Source organism: Miniopterus natalensis, chromosome 4, assembly GCF_054644295.1.
Source record: "Miniopterus natalensis isolate mMinNat1 chromosome 4, mMinNat1.hap1, whole genome shotgun sequence".
Lineage (NCBI taxonomy): Eukaryota > Metazoa > Chordata > Mammalia > Chiroptera > Miniopteridae > Miniopterus > Miniopterus natalensis.
The window spans coordinates 33,625,342-33,645,172 of record NC_142084.1 but is presented as its reverse complement, the minus strand read 5'-3'; the positions used below and the strand labels follow the sequence as shown (position 1 = coordinate 33,645,172).

Sequence of the window (19,831 nt, the reverse complement as noted above, 5' to 3'; positions counted from 1 at the left end):
ATGAATGAATGAAAACTAGAAAGGTGTATTCGAAATTGTTATTTGCTGTTAGCATTTGGTGATGGTGAAAAGTGTGATTTATAAAAAATAATTTTCTCTTTCTTTCAATTTATCCATTGGGATTATACTTCCTTTATATTTACAATATTATTAATAAGAAAATACTCAAAAATAATCTATTAAGGAACAAGACATGTTCTTAAAGGTACTTTCCCTCAGACATGGTGTGATTTAATTCTTCATATAAGTGAATTTCCTCTTTATTGAGCATACAGAGTTAAGAGATGTAAAATTCTCCTTTAATACATAGTTTATTGTTTCTAGTCAAAATAATGTGCTTGTACATGTCAAAGGTTTTTTAGTGTGTGTTTTTTTTCAGTCCTCACCCAAGGACTCAAAAGTTTTTTTTAATGATACAATGAAAATATATCGGTAAAAGAAATAAAATATATAGAATCAATCCCATTAGAGCACAGTGGGAATACAATAGACATTAGATAGATAAACACACACTCACACACACACACACACACACACACACATACACACACATACACATTTAATTATGCCATCCAACTGTACCATGGAGATTTGGGTGTTTCACACATTTTATATGTGTTATGGGACTACATGATAATAAATTATTCAAAATGAAATCAGAAGGTTACAACTCAGAAGTCAGTGAGTTATATTTTGAAAACCATTAGATACAATTTATTATATTTTTATAAGGATTTATAAAAATATAATAAATTGTATCTAATGGTTTTATAAGGATTTATAAAAATATCTCAGAACAGATTATTCAGGTTATTAAAGTTAAATATCTATAAGCAAGACTTTGGAACATGTATTTCAAGTTACACATATAGAAAATGCTTTTATATAAGCAGATAATATTTTTAAAACTTCTTGTACTTTAATCCTCACCTGAGGATATTTTTTAGATTGATCTTTAGAGACAGTGTAAGGGAGCAGGGAGGGGAGAGAGGGAGAGAGAAGCCTCAGGGCACATTGGCTGTTTGCTTCCCGCACAGGCCTTGAGAGGCCAGGGGTGGAACCTTGACCTGGAATTGAACCCGTGACCCTTTGGTCCACAAACTGGCGCTCTAACCACTGAGCAAAACTGGCCAGGGAATTACTTACAGTTTTTACACTCAGATTTACTTCTGATTATATCAGGCTGTGTTCAGGATAACATAGAATCAATTCATCTTTACATTTCTCTCTAATTAAAAAAGTAATAAAAGCTACAGTAATTTTGCTTTATGTAAAGCATATTTCAAATATATCTCTTGAAATAGTTTTAAAGTTTTTTCCCCCCCTTATCAGGTTAAAACTTTATTTAAGAGAAACACAGTCTTGAGAGGCTCATAGGCCTATGATACTATAGTTGTGTATAGATTAAACTATTTCATCTTGGAAAAATTCCCTGTTCAAATGTATATCTAATATCAAAGTCCTGGTAACCTCTAACAATCTGATGATGTCTCCAGGTTCACAAGTTGGAAAATGTGAAGACACTCTCAACAGTGAAATAATACAGTCTGATAAAAGTTTATTAGAAGTGAATTTTGAGGGTTAGTTTTAAATTATAGAAAATTAAAGATAACTAACAAAAAAAGAACAAAAATAATTTTGAGGAAGCTCCTTGCTGTTTTCCATAGGGGTTGTACCAGTCTGCATTCCCACCAGCAGTTAAATGGAACTGCCTTTTGACCCAGTGATCCCACTTCTAGAATTGGGAACACTAATCACAAAGAAGATATGCACCTGAGTTCATAGCGCAATTTACAATCGCTAAGATCTGGAAACAGCCCAAGTGCCCATCAGTAGATGAGTGGGTAAAAAAGCTGTGGGACATTTACACCATGGAATACTATGCAGCTGTAAAGAAGAAGGCTTTCATACCCTTTGGGACAGTATGGATGGATCTGGAGAATATTATGCTAAGCGAAATAAGCCAGGCAGTGAAAGACAAATATCACATTATCTCACTTATATGTGGAATCTAAAGAACATAATAAACTGATGAACAAAATAGATTCAGTAATATAAAAGCATAGAACAGACTGATGAATCTTAGAGGAAAGGTGGGGGTGGATGGGTGAGTGGGGAGAGATTAACCAAAGAATTTATATACATATACATATAACCCATGGACACAGACAATAGGGTGATGAAGGCCTGGGGTGGGGAGTAGGTGCCCAGTGGAAAGGGTCAATGGGAAAAAAGGGGACATCTGTAATATTTTCAGCAATAAAAATAAATTTGAAAAAAGAACAGAAGTAAGATAAATAGCATTAGTACATCTAGATTTATTTCCATAGGTAAAATTATTAAAGATATTTAAAATGCCTCTTATCAAGTATTTTTTGAAAAACCTATTTTCATCATAATATAATACTGTGGGTAGATACAGAGCATAAAAGGGCATAATCACTAGAAGATTAAAACATTATACATTTGTTCATATTTTTTGTTTTCTTCTGTCCCTTTATATTCAGCCCTACATCTATAATCAGTCATATAGAATATATAAGTGTTTAACTAGTCTCCCTGACTTAACACTTATATCCCTTTGACTCATTCTGTCTTTTAGAAGGTCAGGTTTGGTAATGCGATTTTACTCTTAAACTCTTCAAAACTACCTTCATCTATTTGGTATTAATTTGCATGTCATGGAGTAGTATGCTGTGGAAGATTTAACAGCTGGTAAGCTGAGGGAAAGGAGAAAGTTCTGATTTATAGTGTTTTTCAATTTTTAGTGTGCAAATATTCCCATCATATCTGATTTGAAGCTACCAACAGTGACATAACTGAACTCAGGCTATGGAAGAGATACTGTGTACAGCAGCGTGCAAAGCCAAGTCCAGCCTCCCACTGATGGAAACGTGCAATGCTGTTTGCTGTCTGTTCTACTCTTCTATCCTATCCCATATTGCATTGCTGCCCAAAATTTCAGAATCCATGACACTTAGAAGGCTTCTAATACAACAAACCTTGTCATGTATCCATTTCTTTTTTTTTCTTTTTTTTAAATATATCTTTATTGATTTCAGAGAGGGGAAGGGAGAGGGAGAGAGAGAGAGAGAAACACCAATGATGAGAGAGTCATTGATCGGCTGCAGCCCGCAACCTGGGCATGTGCCCTGACCGGGAATCGAACCCTGATTGCCTGGATCCTAGGTCGATGCTCAACCGTTGAGCCACGCCCGGCCAGGCTCCATTTCTTCTTTGGTGTAGCTCCCTATGCCCACAGTTGCTTTACCCAGCACGCCCACACAGACACCCAGAAACATACAAAAGCACACACACACACACACAAGCACATATATATAGGTACACAGACCATTCATTCATTCATCATTAAATAAATATTTATTGAATCCCTTCTCAAAAGCATTTCCTGTTTGTGATGGACAAAATTACATACTGTAAAAATAAAAAAATACTATGAGAGTTTTTAAAGAAGTGGTCTGTAAGAAAGGAAGAATTTAATTAAATTAAGAAGTCAAATGAGCCATAAGAAGAAATTATATTAGTTATCCAATCACTATTAGTACTATAAATTATAAACCAAATAGAGAGTGATTAATAGGAGACCTTGAAATTTGGATAATTTTATGTTACAATTATAAGTTCACAAGATTTATTTTCCTGCTACTAAAAATATGTTGACAGTTTTATATCTTAGGCTATTTAACTATATAGAGTTGGTTGACATATTTAGGTAATAATAAGTAAAAATCATATTTATATCTATGGCCCAATTATAGATTACTATGTGAAATGCTGAAAGATGTAGATTTTTTCCCCTGACACTTTCTTTGACTGCTGGATGTTACAAACTCACATTATTTTCTTCATCTATAAAATGTAGATTGTAACATTTGTCTTTTGAAACCAACACATGTAGGATAAAATAACAAATAAAAGCACACAAAAAAACTATTATATTTGGGGACAAGAAAGACACCCAAATAGTGTTAAGAACTTTATAGGTCAGATAAATATGACGAAAAAAAATTCTGATAATTTTCTGACAATACAGGTTAGTGCAATGTAGTAGTATAATAAATAATCTACTCTTACAATAAATATTGCCATTTGCTATGGTCAATAATACTTAGTGAGAATATAAGAGCACTCTTATTATTTTTGTATGACATGCAATATATTTGTTGAATTCCTTTCAGACAACATTTGCAGAAGTTGATGGAGTTCTTGCAGTCATTTAGTGCCAGTTGATGCTTTACATTGCAGTACTGCAAAATAAATGTACTATTCATTTTCTCTCATCGACTACTAAGAAGTAATTCAATGTTTTCTATAAAACATTCAAACTTTGGCATGGGATATAACTACACATATTAGATAATGCTGCTGGAGGCTTTACCACTTGATAAATTGAACACAAATATAGACAAACCTAGTTTACATGAGAAATGTCTTATTTTTCATTCATCAGATCTACAAATATTCCATTTTTTCCCCGCCAAGAGACAAACACTGCACTCTCCTGAAAGTCTAGGAATGAAGAAGATAGTCATCAGTCAGCTCTGTCCTCTTGATGGTGTCAAGCAATTTCAGGAAAAGTGCATTAAACCAAAATTCATGGTAAAAGAGTGTATTCACTTTAAGGGAAATGCAAATATTTATAGACATAGAACAGGGTACTTAGCTATTCTATGAATAAATAAATGTTTCACTAAATCGTGCAGGTAAGCACAGGTCCTAGAAATTGTCTGATGATGGAGAAAGGATATAGAGAAGCAAGCTGGACCTAAGAAAGGACTTTCGGAAAGGCAGCCACTTGGGTAGGAAAGGAATAAAAGCAAGCATGGCTCAAAAACATGCTTTAACCAGTGCTGTTCCTGGATAGCAGACAAGGAAAATATATGTTGGAATAATGCCACTGTAAAAAATGTGAGGAAGTTTGGACTTTATATTGAGAACAATGGAAAATCAGTACAGGGCCTTAATAATGAGAATGACCTGCTCAGTTTAAGTGGAGGGAAGACTGATATTATGTTGAGATCTAGCAAAACTAGACTTGGAATAAAAGAATATGAAAAAATAAAGAATATGGAAGCATCTATACATTTTTGTTCTTACTCTACTATGTCATAGCCAGCTGTACAAAATATTGGAGGATTGTACATAATACTCTGATTTAAGTATTCAATGAATATTAATGCAGTGATATCTGTGAAGTGAATTGACACTTTTTTTTCTCTTTGTACTAACCAATGTGTTAGGTGGCTTAAAATTATGCCAACGCAAAGAAAAATGTGGCCACAGATAAATTCTTCACATATTACATATTTATAACATTACTTGGTATTTATTGCAATCTTTCAAATAAACACACAACATAACAATGTTAACCATTTCTATGATTTTAAACTGATTTAAGGAATTGAAATAACCCAGCTGTTTTATATATTATTTATAAACAAATATATATTATATATATAAATATATATATATATTTATGGATATATGGTATTTGTGAGGATTAATGAGTTAATACATGTGAAACAGTGTTTGGAACATTGTAAGTATTCAGTTAGCTTGTTAGAAATGCATAATGGTATGACATATAGAACTAAGTTTGCCATTACTATGTATATAGTGAATATTTGGAACTGTAATATTGTGGTGGGATTGTTTCTTGAAAAATGATTATTGTTCATATTTTGGTGTGGTTTCAGGGTAGCTCTATTTTAATTCACAATTTTAGATTCTCTCTGAAAGCAAATTTAGGAATAATAACAGTGGAATCATCCTTATATTATATCTATGGAAATTTTTCTGAACATGAATTAAATTGTATTTTTCTCCAGGTGAATGCTGGCTTAATTATACTATTATAATCAAAATAAAGAGATGGCAATTTTACTTTTTTAATGTCTACAGAAAACAACGCCAATATAGCTTGAGAAGTGTGGAAGTGATGAAACAGAACGCAAGTAGCGAAGAGGTAAAGAAAACAGAAATCTGTTTAATGACTTTATCCAAAATTATTCAATTTTCCATATTTGTATAACTGCACAATCTAAATCTTACAAGTAGGCCTCGTTCAAGATTTAGGAGGAGCAATGTAGGAGGAACAGTGTTTCATATTGAAAAAGTTCCTATTAAACAGAACCTAGTTTGGCAATAACAACTTTCTGTTGAAAAACTTAGATCTTACACTCAAATTCCTTTGGGAAGAACTCATGGGAATATCCTTAAGGTAGTGAGTGATGATCTGGTTTCTGAAATAATGCTGCTTATTTATGCTGCACAGTCCTGGATGTTATGGTCCAACAGCCCAAAGCCTTTGCTCCCAAGCACTGTAGAGCCCTGAAGACATTCAGTACAGGTAGTGCATTATTTTCTTTACCTTTTTTCTTTTTTGATTAACAGTGTGATTTATTTAATTCCAGTATACTGCAGTGGCATGCAAATAATTTGCACATTTAACAGGAACTTGTGTCACAGAGAGTAAACTAGAGTTCAAAGATCCAGGGCCACGTCCTCTGCCTGGTAGAAACCAAATGCTTTCCCTGGGGATTTCGCACTCACACAGACTGACCTGCCCAGTGTGTCATCTCCTCCCTGTCCCAATTGTCAGCTTTTCAGTGGAATGACAAGGGGCCGGAGCTTAAAACAGTGAGCTGAAATCATCTCTCCTGAGTCACCAGGAACCTAAAAGGAACAAGTTCTTCAAAGTAAGCTAGAGAGAGAATGCGGGCAGGGGGTCCAGTCCGGGGATGGGGCATCATCCTGGTCCCCTGTCTCCAGAAGTATGTTACTGGCTTGTTCAAGATCGCACAAGAAATTCGCTACGCGGAAAAATCACAGCTTTCTGGATTAGAATCTAAAGGCGCCTCTGCACACTCTTCGTTGGGGAGACGACTGAAAGATGGAGAGTGACACGGAACCAGACTGGCACCCTGCAGGCCCGAACCCCGGCCTCCCGGGTCTGCGCCGCCTCTGCCGGTCTCGCCCGTCCTCCGCCGGCATGTCCGCGGGGATCACGGCCCTGTGTCTCCAAGCGGATGCCACATCACTCATCTCTACACCCTGCCCTTCGTTGCGAGTCACGTTCAGCCGTCACGCGGCCATTCTCCTTGCCAAACCTTTGAGTTCTCATACCCACCGACCGGCAGCTGCCCCGGGCTGATGCTCTCCAGAACCTCCGCTTCGGTGTCAAATTTCAGAAGCGGTACAACCGGCCCAAAGGTCTCTCCTTCCGCAGTCACGTCACTTTGCAGTGAGTCCATACACACGGTGTCTTGTAACATCCATCCTTCCAGCTGGGACCTTCAGGTACTCGTAGGTCCCCCCCCACGACACCTTTCCCCCTGCTCCTCTGCCAGCTTAACAAACCCGAGGACTCGCTCCAGGTGTGGCCGGTTGCTGAGGGCGCCCATCTTGGTATCTCCCAGAAGGGGGTCTCCATTGTTATCCTTTGGTTCTGCTTCACCACTTGCTCTGCGGACCCATAAAGAACTTCCTTTCGCACAAAGGCCCTGGCGCCATGGCGCAAACCTGGCCCTGCCCCAGGAAGTCGGCCGTCAGCGCCCCTTCCCAGCGTCCTCCAGGTCGCAGTCTGAGAGGGCCACCCGTGGAGACTTGCCTCCACGTTCCAAGGTGACAGGCGCGATACCCTTTTGCTGAGAGGTCCACGATCTTCGCGCCGCTGGGCCCACTTCCAGCGGGAGCCTTGGCCGTGGGGAGGCTGACATGGAGGCCGGCCCTCCGCGGCCGCTCCTTGCGCAACGAGGAGGCCGGGAGGCGCCCGCGGCCTCGTGCAGATCTCCGCCGGCAGCGGCGCAGCAGACACGGGCGTGGAGGCGGACGGTGCAGAGGCTACAGCTGGGGCCGACTTCCAGGAGGCGACCCGAGGGGCGGCTGCCGCCTCCCGGCCCCGCGCGCGCCCAGCGGCTCTCCTCGGCCCGGTCGGAGCCCGCGCCCGGGGCCTGGGTTTGCCCGCGGGCCGCGCGCCCGGCCGAGCCCGCAGAGGACTCGGGGCACCCGCTAGGGGGTGTCAGCGTCCCCGGCGGGTTTCGAAGACGGACTTGCCTTGGTGGGTGGCCTGCGCGGTCGGCTTTGGATTTCACCCTTCTGTTCCCTGAGGACCCCGGCAGCCTCCGCCAAAGGCTTCGACCGCGCCCAGGCCGGGTGCTTCGCCCCACATTCGGAAGGCAGCTTCTGCGTGTTGAACAGCCAAATGCACCCCCTTTTCTCCCGAGCGGGTGGGAGTAGCGCTCCCCAGGCCCGCCGGCCGGCTCCCAGGCCTTCCAGGTGCCCGCAGCATCCGCCCGCGGGAGGCGAGGGGCTGCGACCCACGCGGGTGCCGAGGCTGCCGGAGCCGCCAGAGTGCGGGGCGGCCGGGGCGGCGCGGCCGGGCTGCCGGCGGCCGCTGGGTTCCTTTGAGAGAAAACAGTAACCACCGGGACTCGCAGGACCATTACTAACAAAAGATAGCGCTAGCTGATGTGCCGGTCAGGGGCTGAATCGTGTCCCGCTCCCTCTGCCCCCTCCCACTCCCCCCAAAAAAGATGATGTTGGAATTCTAACCCCGAGTACGTCAGGAAGTGATACTATTTAGAGGTAGGGTCATTTGTAATTAGCTAAGTCAATCTGTGCTCATATGGGGAAAGGACGTGCCGCTAACTCGATATGAGGGATATTTTTATAAGGAAAAGGACATGTGTGAAGACACGCACACATGCAAGCCAAGCAATGGGGAGGATCGATAGCCGATAGCCACCCCCAAATATGAGGAAAAGGCAAGCAAGTAACTCCTCCTTGGTTTCGGAGGGGGCAACACCTTGATTTCTGCCTTTTAGCCCCCAAACTGTCAGGCAAGTATTGTCCTTTTAAGCTCTTCCGTGTCATTGTATACTTGTCACGGGGAGCCAGCCGTTCATTTGGGAACAGCGAAGGACTGCAATTCTGCACGTTGGGTCCCGTGGTGAACCAAGAGCAAGTCCAGGAAAACAAAGAGGAATGTTTTTTTGCGGGGGATTTGGGAGGGACTGGTGTAAACAAATAGACCATTGGAGGACACGGAAAGCTTGAAGTATAGTGATTTTTCATTGGCTGAGTACGGCAGCCTCTCATTGGCTGAGCTAGGTTAGGAGGAATCCTTTTTCCTCTGGGTGAGGTTGTCAAGTAGCGTAACTTCCTGTTGGGATGCGGAATAGGTCGCTTCCGGTCGGGGTCAGGCATCTCTTCCGGTCGGGTCAGGGTCAGTCGTGTGCTTCCGGTGAGGATTCGTTCTTCCCACCTTGGCTTGCAAGGCAGCGTCCTCGAACCGGTTCCTCGGTGCCAGTCAAGTGCTAAAGGAAAGGCACTTCATAAAGGTATTTTTAGAAATGGCACTTGACTAATAAAAGCTTCCGATCACTTGGAACTTGCCCAAACATTGTAATATAAGTATGGTTTATCTTAACTTACAAAAAAGAGACACTCATAGGAAGCTGCCTTTTGAATAGTGTTCTTAGATAATATTATGATAAAACTGTAACATAAAAAAGACTATAATTAAAAGTGGCCTTCAAAAACTAAGAGGAGGTTAAGTTTAGCAATTTCTAGATTCAGGTATTTAAGATTGGGGGAGTATTCCTACTCTATGACTTGCTGATTCTACTGCTAGCAAGTTTCTATGTAGATACATGTTTATGTTTATATATAAAGTTTACAGTACCCAGTTTCTCTGTGTTGAAAATTTGACACACTATAATTCAGAAGGTCCTGATTTAAAAAATACTTTATTGAAAAATCATCTAAGGCACTATTTAGAAGACTTGAAAGAACTTAAGATTAAATTTGTTCTGTTTGTCCACATTCTACAAGGTACAAATTGCAAAACTAATATGGCTTTTATCAAACAAATGTATGTCAGCTTTGTGTTAGAAGGGCCACCCTGTCAAGTTGTAACTACAACTCATATTTTTTAAGTAGAGCAAAAGTTAGGGGATGGTTTAAATAAATTAGGGTACATATATCAAACATAAGTCTTACTCAGTATGTGAATATTTGTGCTGCTGTTTTCCCTGATGGAATTTAAACCAAAACGAAAATAGCTTGACGAAATGCAAAGAAAATAATTTAATTTGAGAGGGTATTTTAGATCTTGCCATTAAATAAAATATTTTTTTGATAGTCATATCATACAGTTTTCTAGGAAAATAATGAAACACTAAAACTTACTATTTAACATTTAGTATTAAATGAAAATTTCCAAATGACTTGAGGCATGAACATATATATATTTGCTTGTTACACACATGATGTGCTTTGTTGATCACTAAAAAAATGGCAAATGGAGATTTTTAAAAAAATTACCCAGAAATTCATCTCACAGAGATAAGCACTGTTAAACTTACTGCAGTATTTCTTGACAAGGTCCTATGTTGTTAAATATTTTTCTGTTGTATGTTCATGACTGGTTATTTCTATCATATGGGTGACTTAGGATTTATACCAATTTTGGATGTTTAGTTTGTTGCCAGTATTTTACTGCCACAAATAATTCTGTTAGGACATACATGCTGTAAGTATTTGGGCATTGTGGGATTAATTTCTAGAAGTGGAATTAAAGGTGAAAGAGCAAAAAAAATATTGCCAAATACACTTCCAGCAAAAAAACTCCTAGTTTACACTCAACAATGTCTTAGTAAAAGTAAAATTGTATGTTATAAAAAGAATCATAGAAAGGATAAAATAAACATTCATGTTTACGTCACCCTAAAATATTTGTAGTTTGATTTGCATTTCTGAATGCACTTTTCTAGTTATCAGTTTTATGAACAGTTAAAGTGTAGCTTATGAACAATTTTGAATCTTAATTTTTTTTCTTTATTTATTGTTGGTTTGTAAGCAATTTGCTATGTTGCCAAATAGCTTTCACATTTATTATGAATATATAATACTCCATAAAGTAGGTATGCTATTTCTTTAAAGAAGGAAAGTTAGATCATTTCCAATTTTAATTATTACAAACAGTGTTGCTCCTTTGTATGAATTAATTTTTAAAAATCATTTCCTAATAATAAATTCCATTAAACGGGACACTGTTTCATAATATAGGAACAATATTTAACTTGATTTTCGTGGGGTGGTAGTGGCAGGATTTCCAAAGTGTCATACGCATTTCAGTACCATCCTTGTTCCAGTTATTAAATAGTTTCCCACCGGCTTTGGAATTTATATAGTCTAAGAATACATGTCTAAGACCTTGGAACCAGACTGGTTAAAAAACCAGCTCCTGCCATTTTATAGCTAATTAATATTAGAAAATGTCCTTAATTATTTTGTGTCTTGGATTCCTTAGATGTAAAATGTTTAATACTCTTCACTTTATAGTGTTTTTTTTTGGTGCATTAACTGAACTAATTTATTGGAAGTGTTAAGAACAGAACTTTGCACATAGAGATAAAAAGTATGCTCTGTTGTTAAAGGCTGTTGTTATACTTTACTAAGTTAGTGCTAATTTAAGTCAATATATTTAAGCTTTAAATTTATGATAAATCACAGAAAATCAAGAGAGTTGGAAAGAAAAAGTCAGATACTTGGCATTTTTGTAACAGCACAACAGTTCCCTAAATTATCAAATTAGCACCTTCTTTTTGTAACTTTTTCCAGGTGAACTTTCATTATGAAGATTCAAAAATAGTAACATTCACTACATTAGTAAGTTAATTGCCTTTGTTTTACATTATTTTATTCTTTATGATGGATAAAGGGTAAGGATAATGTGAAGAAAAATAAACATTATAATGATGCTTATATAATTATGAAAAGTCTTAAACATAATATATATTATATATATATAATAACAATATTTATAATAGAATATTAAATTTAATATGTGTCTTTGCATTTGGTCAAATGGTTTTCATTTTGTCTTAAGTTCCAGAAAGAAAAAAATAAAATGAATTTTAAATCTAATATGCATATTTTAGAACCCAAACTTTCAGATTTACAAAGCTAATCTGCATTATATTATTGCCCTTACTCTTTTCTCCCTTTGATTATTGGTACATTACTTATTAGAATTCTCATTTACTTACATTGTTCATACTTTAGTTTTCCTGGCCTGTTTTAAGAAAACAACAAATAAAGCAGAGTGTCTTTAGATATTTGGATTTAATAAATTATTAGTATTAAGTTTAAATATTGCTTAAAATTTAGTTCTGAGAAGGTTTGTGATATATGTTCATAGAACTGAAATATACTTTATGAAGATTTATGTACCTTACATTTCTCTGGGATTTTACTAATTAGAGAAAATTCTCAAAACAATTCTAATTCTATATTACTTTAAATGAAAGCTCTTTTAATTTCATAGACTTTCTAAAAGTAAATCAACATGCCTTGATGTTGGTTTTCCACTGATGATAATAATGCATGAGATTTGATGAGTTTGTCCAATTGCAACTTTGTTACTTCCTCTACCCTGAGGAATTTAGTTCTAGAATTACCTTTTCATCAAGTTTCTATCAGTACTTAGTTTCCTGAGGGAATTCATTCACATCTTAGATCTGATTTTTATTAATAAAGTAGGTCCTCTTGGAATAATTTATCTTGTTATTTAATTTTCTGTATCCTGGAAAGTTTTGATAGTTTATTGTCTATCTGGATTATTTTATATTTTGTAGTGCAAATTAATTTTCATTTTATCAATTTTATCTTATATATTGATTTCACTGTGTGTATTAGTAATTACTTAATACAAACCAATTCTTGCTTATTACACAATATGCCATTTTATATTTAAAAATAACATTTTAACTATTATTTAATCCTTTTTATATTTTTAGAGATATTCTATTTTGGAAATTGATATGTTTTCATTTTTTCTTTAAATGTTTTCTTATATTTCATGTAGAAAAGATTTTTATGATTTTGTTTTTTTAATAGTTTAGGGATCTGTGAGTCTTCTTTTCATTTAACTGTATATTAATATTACACAATATATTATTTTAAAAACTTTTTCATGAAATATACAGAGAGAATATCTTTGAACTCCTATTCAGCCTTCCATTCTTAAAACTCCTGTGTGTATAAATCTTTTTTTAAAGCTTAGCTCAATTTACTATAAACACATACTCATGGTAAGATGAAAACAGTGCCTTAAAATCAAAAGTAAAAAGTAAAAGTTTCCTTCCTTTACTTGATTCACTCTTCCATTGCAGAATAATGATATGTAACTATAGCTCGAATATTGAATCTGCCATGAGTCGGTTTTCAAGAGAACTGATTATTTCACTCACTAGCTTACAGAGATATGTTTCTCAAACCACATGTTTATTGTAGAAATATCATAGTGACAATTTACTTGACCCTTATTACTGTTTAATATTATCAGGCTGATATAAAGTACGATATCTTGTTTTAAAATTTTTGCTAAAATGTGACCACAGATTGAATTATCTTTTTGAAGTGATTCTCAACTATACTCAATAGTATATTAATTCTGTGTTACACACTAGGGGTGAAAACACAGGGCCTCTGCCCTAGTGGGCTTGGCTTGGTAGTTGGAGCATCAGCCTGCGGACTGAAGGGTCCCAGGTTCATTCGAGCCAAGGGCACCTACCTTGGTTGCAAGTTTGATCCCGGTGGCGGAGGCAACCAATCAGATATTTCTTTCTCTCTCTCGTCTCCCTCTCTTCCTCTTCCACTCTCTCTGAAAAGCGATGGAAAAAATATCCTCGGGTGAGGATTAAAAAAACAACAAAACAAAACATAGGGCTTTTGCCCCACCTAATGTAGAAGCCTGACACATCTCTAAATCAGTCAGGCCATCATCAGGTAAAAGCCTGCTTAGAGTGGTGCAGATAGACAGACAGGCAGACAGTTAGAAAATAAAACTGGCATAGAAAAATGAAGGGAATCAAGGCTGATACATATTTGTACACTCAGACTGTGATAAACATGACTGTCCAGACAGAGGAGCAAATCTTTCTGGCTGGGGGAAATCTGGAGTTACCACAGAAGTTATGATATTTGAGCTGTCATCGATATATGTTGTTGCTTCCTCACTTTCATTCAGGGGTACTCTGATTAAGAATTATAGTTATTTATATTTTTACATTCATGTTCCATGAGATTAGCTTTCATAATAATATAGAGATCAAAAGCCAAAGAGACATATTGAAAGCCCTTGGGGCATCATTATTTTAATGTATTTAATCAACCTAAAGGACTAATGTGACCTTGAATCAGTGACTCTTACCAGAAACTGGAAAATTTTCTTTTCTCTATTTCCTTCCTACCATTTTCCGGAACTTAGTGGTAGACTAATCTCACCTAATCTTTCATTTATACCCTCTCATTGCTGATTAAACATTCTGACATTAGAAGCAGACTTTCTGTCCTTTAGAAAGAACTCATCACTGGATTTAATAAATGCCTTCAGCAATATAGCTTCTCTGCTACCAGCAAACAAATAAAACACACAAAATCAAAACCAGACTTCACATTCTACTTAAGCATCTTTTTTAGTTTATCTCTAAGAACTTTTAATATTAGCAAGGTCCCTTGACACAGTTGGGGTCCCCCACCTTGTTCCTGTCTATTGTTTAGTCTTATACTCTATCTATGGACAAATCTGGAAATTCTATTTTTGTCATGTATACTATCAAATTAATTGAACACTTGAAAATAAAATCCAACTTCTGTAATTCAAATCGATAAATTCAGTCAGTATTTAATTATTTCTTATTACTAATTTATAACCTATGAAAATTTAACCTGATTTTTTACAAATGCAGCAGATTTAAAACTGTCAGTGAATTCCACAAATATATAAAACATTATAAAGTTCTTGAAGACAAAAGTGGAATCATTTACAGGTATGTTACATTACTTTCAGATAAAAAAATTCTACTTAGATAAAAAAAAAGATTGACAGGAAAAAATAAGCATTTTATATGTCAGTATTTCAAATATATACTTAATTCAAAAGAGTAGATATATGCCTTGTGTGTGTTGGGCTGACATTTTATAAGAATAAGTAATTTTCTGAAATATGTAGAAAAGATAAGAGAAACAAAAGAAGAATCATTGTTTATCTTATACTTCTCATACTCTTGCCTTTGTTACACTTAAACTTATGACTAAATATTTGAGTTCAAACATTTACAAATATACTGCTTCATTTCTTTAACTCCAACATTTGCATTGTTTATGTAGTCCTGTTTTTATACTTTACCTAAAATTTAAAAATAATTTAAAATAATGTTGAGAAATGAAGAAATTATAGAGGGAGAAGGGATAGCATGATTGAAAGAGATTTTGGGATTAACTTGTAGATATCATTGGCTTGTTTGCACGTTCACTTTTTACTGTGCTATGTAATTGAAATATTTTTACTTTCCCTTGCAATATTCAGTGGTACATGGAAAATACAGGACAAAACAAAATGTAGTAAAAAATACAGGCAGAGCTAGTACTGATTACAAAATGTTCTCATCTTCTTTACTTCAGCCAAATTGATTATTTCATGATCCACTGAATATTCCTTCTAATTTCCCTACTTTAGGTCATGTCATTTTTGGCCTTACAATATTCCTCTTGAAAGAACTCCTTTGTTTATCTAAATCTTCCCCTACTGAATAGGTCATGTCAAATGCCACTGTTCATGACTTGCTAAAAGAATCTAAAATTTTATAGCTTTTTTCCTATATTTCCACATTCACTACCATGTGATAATTTCCAGTATCCAAGTAGGCTGACTAAATATTAACTCTTATCTTGTTCCCTTTTCCACCAGACTGTTTTTCTATAGTCACTAGCAAGAAGAGAATTTTGAATCAGTCTTTATGGTCTAAAATTTCTCCACACTCTTTAAATACTGGCTTCATACTACACAGAGAAAATGAAAACCATGGAAATGAAAACTCCTACAAATCACAAATCCACCTGCATCTACACTCATTTTTTTATCCACTGTCATCTGATTCTTTCTTTAACTATTTTTTTCTTTATAAATTTTAATCAACTTTATTAAAGAACCATTTAACCTTTTTTTATACCACTATATTCTCCTAAAATTTCCCTACCATTTTGCCAATTGGTGGGTTTAGTCATACAGTATAATACACAACTAGTTCTAATACATAAACTGAGACAAAATAGAGGTTACTAAATGCTGAAATTTATAATATTTATATATCTTTAGAGATGTTTTTTACAATGTTAGATAATATGAAGTATTCAATAGTGAAGAAGCTATGATTAAAGATAGTTCTTTTTTCTCTTTCTTTTTGATATAAAATATTAGCCTGAGAAATGCTGGTCTGAGATTTAGTGAGGTGAAAAAGAGCAAAATGTTTAGCTTACATGTCACACAAATTAATGGCTTTATGTCCCTTTTGGAATATGAAATAAATTATATTCTGAGTTCATCCACATGGAATCCCACCCATTGAGTTAATTAGAATTAACCAATTTTCAAAGATCAGAGGCCACAAGTTAGAAGAGTAAAATACATTTTAAAAGTTGTTTTGTCAGAAAATCTTCACCATGTGCGTTAAATTAAGATTTTCAAATCAATTAGCTGAGTAAAGAAATTTTACAGTATAAAAAAGTACAAGAGGGGAAAAAGTGGTTATATACAACATTAAGAAAGATGTTCTTGAAACATAGACTTGTAAAATATGAGATTATCAGGCATTAGCTGGGTAAAATACTTCATAATATTTTGCTTGAATTCTAGTTAGGAAATTATGTCTCTAGATTTATCCTGATTATTGATGTTTATTTTTACATACTGAGAATTTTTACCAATTTTTAAATGCTGAAGTTAATTTAAATACTTTTAATTTAATAATAGTCCACTCATGGGGGTGAAGGAAAAGGCTTTTTCAGAATTAAACTAAATTGGTGGTTTAACAGATTTTTGTGTACTAAGAAACCTCTAACATTGTATGTTTCTCTTATACACTTAATCTTTTGTGCCATTAGCTTTCATTAATATTTGATAAGCAGAGAATAAACTGTGAAGACTACCTTAATTCTAATTTAAATAAGGAATTAGAAATACATGATACAAAATTATAATCTTCCTTATGAGAGTAAATAGGTAACTAGTGATCCTAATAAATATATCATCAGTGGTATTATAAATGAGAATATAAAGAATATTTCATCCAATAATAAATTTATCACATTGTATTTAATAATTTTACCAGAAGTTATTTAATATAAAATCAGTTAAGATGGGGGTAACAGCTATTGCATGTCACAATATCTTTTTTAAACCTAACTGAGGTAATTTACCACAATGAAGTAATTAGCAAATATGTTATGCTAACTTTCTGGATTTTGTGAGTTAGATTTTTGGTAATATGTTTAGAATGTATGATTTGTTTTTATTTCTTTCCTCATTCAATGATATAACATTAAATGTTCAATATTAGGCCCTAGTGCTTCTAGTAGTATGTCAGGCTATTCAAGGTCGTATTGATATGCCTTTAACACCTTCATCCCACCTCAGCGGAAGAAGTAGGATGATACGGATTTGCCTAGAAAATCGTATTTGTTACTGGTCATCACTGGAAGGAACATAATTTCTCTGCTGGGATCTCTCTCACCACTCTCCTCTTTGGGTCCATTAGGATTTCTTTGTATGTATTGTCATCTTTTTTCATGTCTATGTGTAAGCCAGGCTGTGGTCTTTCCTCACTGTATTAAGGAACCCTTAGAGAAAAAAAACAGCAGAAAAAAGTGTAACACAGTTACCTTAAGAGCCTTAAGCCTCCATGTGGTGGTGGTCAGAAGAACCAGAATTTGCATAAGGTTAAAGCAAAAACAATACAATAATGTGTATGTGAGTGTAGTCTTCCATTATATTTAATTTGTTGAGTGGCTAAGTACAATATATATTGTATTGAAATATATATTATCAATTCTGGAGAATTAGGTATAAACTATTACATTTCTTTTAAGTCACAGCAAATAAATCCAAATATTTTGTCACACAAAATTATATTAAATTTTAGCCATGAAGTAATTAACATTACACTTGTAAATATGTATGTTTTGTGGCCACTGAGTTTGTTTCATTATCATTTTCCTACTTCTAATTGGAAAATATAAAAAAAAAATCCAATCCTAAATTTTAATAATTTAGTCAAATAGCTTATACTTATGAAGTAATTGCATTTCAAATTCAAACTTAATAGACAAAGAGTTACATTATTAATGTTTTTTCCTCTTTATTAAAAATCTACTCTCATCTTAGATTCAAAGCTATCCAGTGACTAATTTAAGTTGGTTGAAACATTTATATGATGCATATTATTAATTAAGCTTCACCTTCTTCAATTTATAAATACAATGAAATAGCTGTGGAAGTATATACCCAGTCTGTATTTGAGTAGCACAGAGTACGCTCTTATGGTTGTCTTATGGAAAAAATATAAATACTTTTACTCTACTACAAATATATGGTGTAATATCATCATTGGGAATTGCTTGCTGCAGGATTATCATTTATTTTAAAAGATGATTTTATGTCTTCTCCAAGATAGATGAGATAGAAAAGAGAATGAACAGTTTAGGTAGATTTTTTCTGTCTTTTTTTTTTTTTTGTTTTTAGTTGAGCTAGCTTGATGAGTTTTCAGTGATACTGAACAGTGAATGAGAATACTGGACAGTGAATGAGAAGTTTATTTCAAAACATCCTGTTCTTCTCCTGGGAATAGTCGCAAGTACACTGTAGTGATTGTTATCTTCCTACAGAGCGTTAGGACAACTTCACAGGGACTTAGTTTTCCCTTGAGAAGAATTTACTTGACATTTAGACTTGTTTTTGGATTGAGGTAGTTAATAATCTAACTATGAAATTTATTAAAGCTTTAAAATTATAGGAACTAGTCTCAATATTGGGGATTCTTTTCAATCTTCTGGTGTATTTTTTTCACCTCTTTACAAGTAAAATAAAATGTTAATTTTTTTCTATCAGAAAGAAAAAATTAATAAAGAAGTTCTCTTTAGGCTTGGTACAGAAAAGCCAAAAGTGCTTTCCGTTAGTAATTAAGTAACAAAACATGTTCTTTGAACATCATGTTACATCCTTGGAAGCCTCTTGGGCAAGCACAGTGAGTGACTTTTCTTCTGGGCCTAGAGAGGCCTTTTATGCTACTTCAATTGAGATTTCTCTCTCCTCCTTTTGTTCCTTCCTGTCTCCTTCAAAAAATATTTCATCAGTCATATACTCACCAGCCATTCCTCGTTATTTGTAGTGCTTTATTTTCTACCATTTCCATTACTTTTGCCCAAATAATGTCCTGTTTTCATTATTGACACTATTTTTTAAAAGTCATGCATACCTCAAGTTATATTTATATTTTTATTCAAACTTGTTCTTTTCTTTAATTGTTTGACTACTTAAAAGATGGCTACATACTCAATTTTTCCCATTTTCTCACATCCTTTATAATCATAATTCCTTGCAATTTGCTTCTGAACCTACTATGCTAATAAATCTGCACTTTCTTGGTTCACATGCATTTCATACATACCTTTTCCTAGACTTCTCCACAGTATTTAATAGTGAAAAAATCAATTACATACATTTTCAATTTTAATTTTTTCTTTTTGACATCCTTAAAAATGACATTCTAGATTATCCTCAGTCCTAAGCTGTTTTTCTCCTCCCCTATCCCTCCTTCCCTCAGTTTTTCCCTCTGATCTTTCCCTTTTCCTTATAAATCTATATCTCCCTCTAAAATCCTCATAAAATTTTTATGGCTTTTCATCTTTACAAGGATAATGCTCATGTTTACATGTCAGCAGCTGACTTACTTCCTCATTTCCAGTC

General features: G+C 35.3%; 1 pseudogene; it reads right to left on the bottom strand.

Moving 5' to 3' along the window:
* Window positions 1–6,861: 6,861 nt before the first annotated feature.
* On the bottom strand, window positions 6,862–19,237 carry LOC148093249 (4-trimethylaminobutyraldehyde dehydrogenase pseudogene; annotated as a pseudogene).
* Between the last annotated feature and the right edge of the window lie 594 nt (window positions 19,238–19,831).